General features: G+C 42.3%; 1 long non-coding RNA gene across 1 annotated transcript in view; it reads left to right on the forward strand.

Moving 5' to 3' along the window:
* Nucleotides 1–1,570, forward strand: part of LOC115067865 — a 3,058-nt gene extending 1,488 nt beyond the window's left edge. The window contains exon 3 of the long non-coding RNA XR_003847231.1: nt 1,489–1,570. This is a non-coding gene — a long non-coding RNA (uncharacterized LOC115067865). The remainder of the gene's footprint in view (nt 1–1,488) is intronic.
* The last annotated feature ends 5,813 nt before the right edge of the window (nt 1,571–7,383 follow it).

Here is a 7,383-nt window from a genome sequence, read left to right on the forward strand (position 1 = left end):
AGGGGGGGAAGGAGAGAGGGAGGGAGAGAGAGAGAGAGAGAGAGAGAGAGAGAGAGAGAGAGAGAGAGACTGGGAGTGGTACAAGGCTAAAACCTCTCAATACCCCCAGTGATGTACTTCCTCCAGCAAGGCCACACCTCCTAAAGGTACAATGACCCTCCCCAAGTAGAGTCACTAATGGGTGAACATACTCCAAGTGCTCAAATACTTGAGCCTGTGATAGACACTTCTCATTCAAACTCTATCTATCATCTATCTATCTATCTATCTATCTATCTATCTATCTATCTAATCTATCTATCATCTATCTATCTATCTCTATCATCTATCTCTATCAACTATCTATTGTCTATCTATCTATCATCCATCTGTCTATCCTATCACTATCTATCATCTATCTCTATCATCTATCTATCTATCTATCTATCATCTATCTATCTATCATCTATCTATCTATCTATCTATCTATCATTTATCTATTTATCATCTGTCTTCTATCTATCATCTATCTATCTATCTATCTATCTATCTATCATTTATCTATCTATCATCTGTCTTCTATCTATCATCTATCTATCTATCTATCATCATCTATCTATCTATCATCTATCTCTATCATCTATCATGTATCTCTATCAACTATCTATTGTCTATCTATCTATCTATCTATCTATCTATCTATCTATCCATCCTATCTATCACTATCTATCATCTATCTCTATCATCTATCTATCATCATCTATTATCTATCGTCTATCTATCTATCATCTATCTATCTATCTATCTATCTATCTATCATCTATCTATCTATCCCTCCTTCTAATCTGTCTATCTAATCTGTGTTTGACAGTGTCACTTGTCAACTTGACACACCTGGGAAGAAGAAACTTTAATTGGAATATTTCCTCTATCGGATTGGCCTGTGGGCACATTTGTGAAGCATTTCCTTGGTTGTTGAATAATGTGGGGAGGCCCAACCCAATGTAGGTAGTGCCATTCCTGGACAGGTGGTCCTGGGTTGTATAGGAAAGCAGGCTGAACACAGGCCAGGAGAGCAAGCCAGTATGCAGTATTCTGTGGTCACTGCTTCAGCCCCAGCCTCCAGGTACTAGTTCTACTCGAGTTCCTACTTTGGCTTTCCTCAATGTTGAATTATGATCAGGACATATAAACCAAATAAATCCTTTCCTCACCAAGTTGGTTTTGGTTAGTGTTTGATCACCACAATAGAAAGCTAACTAAGACACTATCTTTCATCTATCCGTGCATTATTCCTCTAACTATTTATTTATCTATCATCTATCTAGTTGATTTAATAAAATGCAAGTTAGTATCAACTGACAGGTATATCATTGTTATAGAAGCACGGAAAAATTCTGTTCACCAGTGGCTGCCAGCTCAGCTTGTCTACAGCAAACGTGGTTTTGATCATTCAGAATGTCCATTTTTAACAGCTGGAAGTGATCTTTATTTGGGCTTCTTTTGCAGTGTGAGGTTCCTGTATGATGACGTGCTCCCACACATAAAAAGGAAAACACTGGTGGAGACATTCCTCAGCTCCTTTCCCACCGCAGCCCCAGTGAGTCATTTCTGGAAGCATTTCTGTTATCTCTTCGGTCTCCTTGTGTGCCATCCCTCCCTCCTCTGCAACTCCTTTGGCCACTGGGTTTTTCTCAGAAGGGCCATCTGGTACTCACGTCAGGGTCCCTGGAAGACATGATGAACCACAGATGGAAATTCACACAGCTCCATGTGCTGTCCTCCAAGTGCAGGCTGCAGTCTGTATCACCAGCCCCTACAACCCATGGGCGGCAGAGCCTGTCACCTCAAGGGACTCTCCATGTCCCTCCAGGACTAGGTTTCTTTGTAGGGACAGCACTATAGTAGAAAGTGCTGTGAGTTGGGTTGGCTTGGTATCTTGTCACTAAGGTGCTTCTGTAATGGTCTTTGGTCTGATGGAAGTGACTCAGAGTTGGACTCACCAGCAACCTTAGAAGGCACTCAAATCATAAGACCATGACTCTTGATGGAAGAGCAGACCTAATTTCTAGGATGATTTTAAAGAAGAGTGATTTTGTTCTTTTATAAAGAGTTATTTTTATTGAATTTTTGTGTATTTCATACAGAACATCTCAATCAATCTTAACCATTTTATACCCCCTTCCCCACTGGCACCCTCCCACCCATCCCCACTGGAATTCATACATTCTGACATTTGTGTTAAAGCCTGTAGTGTCAAGTTAGTGTCTCCAGACGTTCCTCAGTGCAAATTCATCTGCTGAAGTCTAGTCAGCTTATCTAGAGTCCCTCACTTTAGGAAGATCAGCTCTTCCTCACCCAGCAGTAATCAGTTGCCAATATTTCTTCAGCTAAGATTGGTGTCTGGTATCCATTTCCCCAGTTCTATTCTGGGTTTTGGTCTGCTTGAGTTTGCATGGGACTTGTGTACACTGACACCATTGTTGTAGAGTCATATGAGCAGGGTCCCAGGACTCTATTTCCATATAGTCCTGCACCTCTTCCCTGGCTCTTACAGTCTTTCCACCCCTCCCTGCTCCATGATGCTCCCTGAGCCCTGAGTGGGTGAAGTTTAATATAGAAGTCCTGTCCAAGGACCAGCATTCTGCAGATTCTTAATGTCTATGCTTTGAGCACTTGTGACCTTTTGTGTTCCTGATCCTCTGTTGCATGAGGGAGCTTCATTAATGAGAATTGAGAGATTCATTAGTGACTTCTTTGCCCCTGTTCTATGTTCCATGAGCCTTAGGTATAGAGATTGCATTGTAGATGTGCCACTTAGGCCTTGGCAATTCATAGACCATGTCTGTGTGTGACTAGTTGTGATACTTGGCAATAGTCTCCATCTGATGCAAAAGAAGCTTCATTAATGAGTGGTGACTTGGATATTTGTCTGTAAGTATAAGGATACATATTTTGCACATAGTAAGAAATTACATTAGTCTAGGGATATGACAGTCTTGGGGTTTTCTAGAAGATCTATGAGCTCTCCAGACATGTGTATTTGGTTATGTTTACAGTACCACGTGAGTTCCCTCTCATTGAGTGGGATTTTAGTCCAATTAGGGAGCTGTTGATTGACCCCAAGACAAAAGTGTCACTACCGCACCAATGTAGTATCTATGGTGGCCATTGATGTGTTTATTTGGTCTTGAAGCTGGTGTTGGACATCGATTGATGTTTTCTCTTGGCACCTTCATAGTGTTCTCCAAAGCTATGAGAGCTAGCCTTCAGGGGAAGTGGCTTTCATGTCAGTTCCAGGTCCATTGCTCCAAATCCTGTGTCTGAAGTATGTTCTGTCTTTAGCTGTAGGGTCTTACCTTCAAGGTCTGTGAGGCAATCAAGGACTGTGACAATAGCCTGTGTAATTTGGGGAGTCTCTTGGACCACCCTAGGCAACAACTCAAAGGAAGGTTTCTCCTGTCTGGCAATGTTTTTTGTTATGTAGCCTTCAGCTATACACTTGGGCTCATATAGAGATATTGTATGTGTAATTTGTCCTTAGGTTGTTGAACTAATATGATTCCCTCTGTTTTGTTTTTTAAACTAGCTAGACATTATTTATCTCTCCTCTCTCTCTCCCTGTCTAACCCTTCCACCATGACTTCCCCATTTTCCCCATTTCTCCCTTGATAATACCAGTCTCCTATGGTCCCACCTCTCTTGAGCTCCTTTTGTCCCTTTATCCCAAAGTTTCTTTGTATAACCCTCCCCTTACCTCCCATTTAAATACCCCCATTTTAATCCATTTCTCCTTTAGTAATGCCTGCCTCCTACTGTTCTCACTCAGGTTCTTTCTTTCCCTTTACCTCCCTGGTTCCTTTCCATTGTCCTGGTTCCTGCAGTTATATCTGGATATATACTCACATACAAGGATTTGGTGCTAGGATCCACATATGAGGGAGAACATATGTCATTTGTTTTTCTGAGTCTATGTTACTTCACTTAGTATAACAGTTTCTAGTTCCATTCATTTACCTGCAAATTTCATGATTTTGTCTTTCTTTACTGCTGAGTAGAACTCCATTGTGTAAATGTGTGATTTTGTTCTTAAAAGATACTGAGCAGACAATATATACCTTTTTAATGTGCAAAGATGCAGGTTCATTATGAAGAAAAGCAAGACCTTACTGTGGTGTGTTCCATCTAACACTGTGGAGAGCTTTGGGGATTTCTGAGTCTGGAGAAGTTCCGTATGTAACTTGCAGCCTAGATCATGAGGAAAATTACCTCTTGAGGCCATTTAAGGAGGACAGAGGCATGGCCACGGAATATTCCAAGGGTTGGTACATGCCGGGGATGTTGATTGCTGAGAGTCTTTGCCTAGGAGGTCAGTGAAAGGAATCTGTGTTGAGCAGCACTGGCCTGGGCCTGGGAGGGATTTAGTATCTAATAGTCAAAGGCAATAAGAATAGTACCAAAGTTAGAAGGTCATTTTGAGCACTGAATTTGGTGATGTAAAGTTTTCAGTCCACCTGGTTCATCTTCTTCTCATGTTTTCTTTTACCGTGGTCTGTGTTTTGATCCTCCACCCCCAGATGCTAGAGGCCAGTAGGGAAGATGCAGGGGAGCCACACTCAGTCTGTGCTGCTATCACAAAGTTCAAGGGTTACAGGATGAGGATGGCCATGCCCACTGTTGTTAGCCACCATGTGGGTGCCGTGAACTGAACCTGGGTCTTTCACAAGAGCAACCAGTGCTCTTAATTCACTGAGTATCTCTCCTGTCCCTGTCTTCAAGTCTTTTTAGAGGAAAATGAATAATTTCTGAAGAGCCAGTATTCTTCAAAGTAAACTTCTTCAGCTTTCTTAATGCCTACAAATAAAGGAAACAATCTCTTGGAAATTTAAAAATAGGGATTTTCTTTACTTTTTAAAGGAGACACCCAAACACAGGAATTCATTCTGGTGTTTCATACTATAGTGGGCTCACCATAGACTACAAGACAGTAAGGCTCAGGTACCATTGTGGAAGAGGGGGTGGAAAGATTGTACAAGCCAGGGAGGAGGTGCATGACCATATCGAAACAGCCCTACAAGCTCCTGGGACCCTGCACATATGATTCTATGGCAATGGTGTCAGCATACACAAGTCCTATGAAAACTCAGGCAGGCAAAAACCCAGCATAGAACTGGGAAAATGAACAGCAGATCCCAATCTTATCTGAAGAAATATTGTCAACTGATTACTGCTAGGTGAGGAAGAACTGATCTTCCTGAAACAAGGGACTCTAGATAGGCTGACTAGACCTCAGTGGATGGACTTGCACTGGGAAACGTCAAGGGACACTGACTTGATACAGTGGGCCTTAACAAGGATGACAGAGTATATGGACTCCAGTGGAGGGGGTATGGGAGGGTGCTGGTGGGGATGGAGGTATAGAGATAATTAAGATTATTTGAGATAAATTTTTAAAAAAGAAAGTTTTCTTTTTCCAGCACACAGATATGTGTGGTGTTTGGGGTGAGACCAATGCTAATTACCTTGAAGTGGTTATTACATCTTGTGTACATGTACTGAATTATCACACTGGACCCTAAAATACATGCAAATCTGTGTTCATAAATGTATAGAGAAATGGGAAATTTATCAGAGATTTTAGTACAAAAGATGAAGCGTCAGCAGATTCTGTCTGGAACATGGATACATGGGCACCAAAATTCAAGTAAGACAGAATAGCTCAGCAGGTACAATTTCCTTCATGCTCCTGTTTAGTCCTGTTGCATTAATTCCTGTGTGAATCTATTTCAGAGCAAGCTAATTAGGGTTCAGGGTAGACGAAGAATTTTTCCAACTCTACGCAGGAAATGCTCTTGTGATGATTCATAATGAGATGGGAAACTCTTGATTCCTGCATCGGAGCCTTCTGCCAGCCTCCTGCTGGCTGGTTCAAAGCCCCTGTAGTACCTTAGCTTTCTGTGTGTATCCTACCTGAGATTGGGCAGTTTCTGTCCATGTTTTTGCTTCATTGGTCTGTTATAACGATTTATCCCCAACTCAGTGACTTGAAATACTAGAAGTTTATGTTCTCTGAATTCTGGGGTCTGGAAGTCTGAAATCCAGACATGAGCAGGTCCATGTTCTCTCCAGCATTCATGTCTTTGCTGCTTCTAGGGTCTGGCTTGGCTCATGGCCACATCACTACCTCTATCTTTAGAATGTCTTCTCATTTGCAGGTCTTCTGTCATTTGGAAGGACACTGTTAAGTTTCAGGGAGGGTGAGGAGAGGAAGTTCAACCGAGAGGTGCTGTGTCAAAGATCACCCTTCAGGCAAGAGATTTATTAATATTGTAGTAAGCAGTATGGTGAGAGTTTCAGCCCCACTAGACAAAGCAAGGTATTTGCTATCAAAGGTTCCTGAAGAAAGGAAAGTTTTTACAACTCTGAGGAAGCAGCTTGTTAGTATGTGACCAAGGGAGGAGAGCAGGCATGTGTGACTTAAACTGCATGATGGGGTCGCTCTTTCTCTGAGTAGCAGGGTGGGGCTTGGTTAATGTGTGACCCATACAATACAACAGAGGTAAGGTTGCCTCAGACAGGAAACAATGGGGCTCTAGGTGTCTCTGCTGAAGGGCAGGTTTACCTGGAGAGCCTGGGTTCCCTGTACCCAATGTGGGATTAGAGCGTTCTGAAGTTGAAATGATCCCAACTCTAGATCCTTACTTACATCTGAGAGCATCTTTTTCCAAATGAAGTCACATTCACAGACTCAAAGAATTAGCAAATGGACCTATATTGTTGAAAATTACCATCTAACCCTACTGTCTGTTCTCCAGCCCCTAAATTACCATCTGCTCCATGTGCAAAATACATTCACAGTATCCCAAACTCTCCAAATATTTCAGCCCATCACAGCATCAACACTAAATCTAAAAGACTCATCCAAATATCAATTGCTTTAAATAATCAAATCTCATCATCTACTCATCTGTAGCTGGCACTCTGGGTATGGTCCACCCTGGGGCAAAGCTCCTCTCCATCTGCAGACTGTAGAGCTAGAAAACAAGTTATCTGCTTGCTTCGACACACAGTGGAGGATCAACCACAAAGTAAAAAGAGAGGAAATGGAGGGGCTGGAGAGATGGCACAGTTGTTAAGGGTCTGTACTGCTCTTGCAGAGGATCTGAGTTTGATTCCTAGCACTCACACTGGGCTGTTCACAACCATCTACAACTCCACTACAGGAGATTGGACTCCCTATTCTGGCCTCCAAAGGCATCTGCATGCATGTGGTTATATAGACACACACACATAAATAAAAATAAAATAAATCTTTTTGGGGGGGGTCTTTCTGGGACAGGGTCTCCCTATAGCCCCAGCTGTCCTGGAACTCACTATGTAGACCAGGCTGGTCTTGAACTCACA

Source organism: Nannospalax galili, unplaced genomic scaffold (assembly GCF_000622305.1).
Source record: "Nannospalax galili isolate Female #2095 unplaced genomic scaffold, S.galili_v1.0 scaffold367, whole genome shotgun sequence".
NCBI classification, from domain to species: Eukaryota; Metazoa; Chordata; class Mammalia; order Rodentia; family Spalacidae; genus Nannospalax; species Nannospalax galili.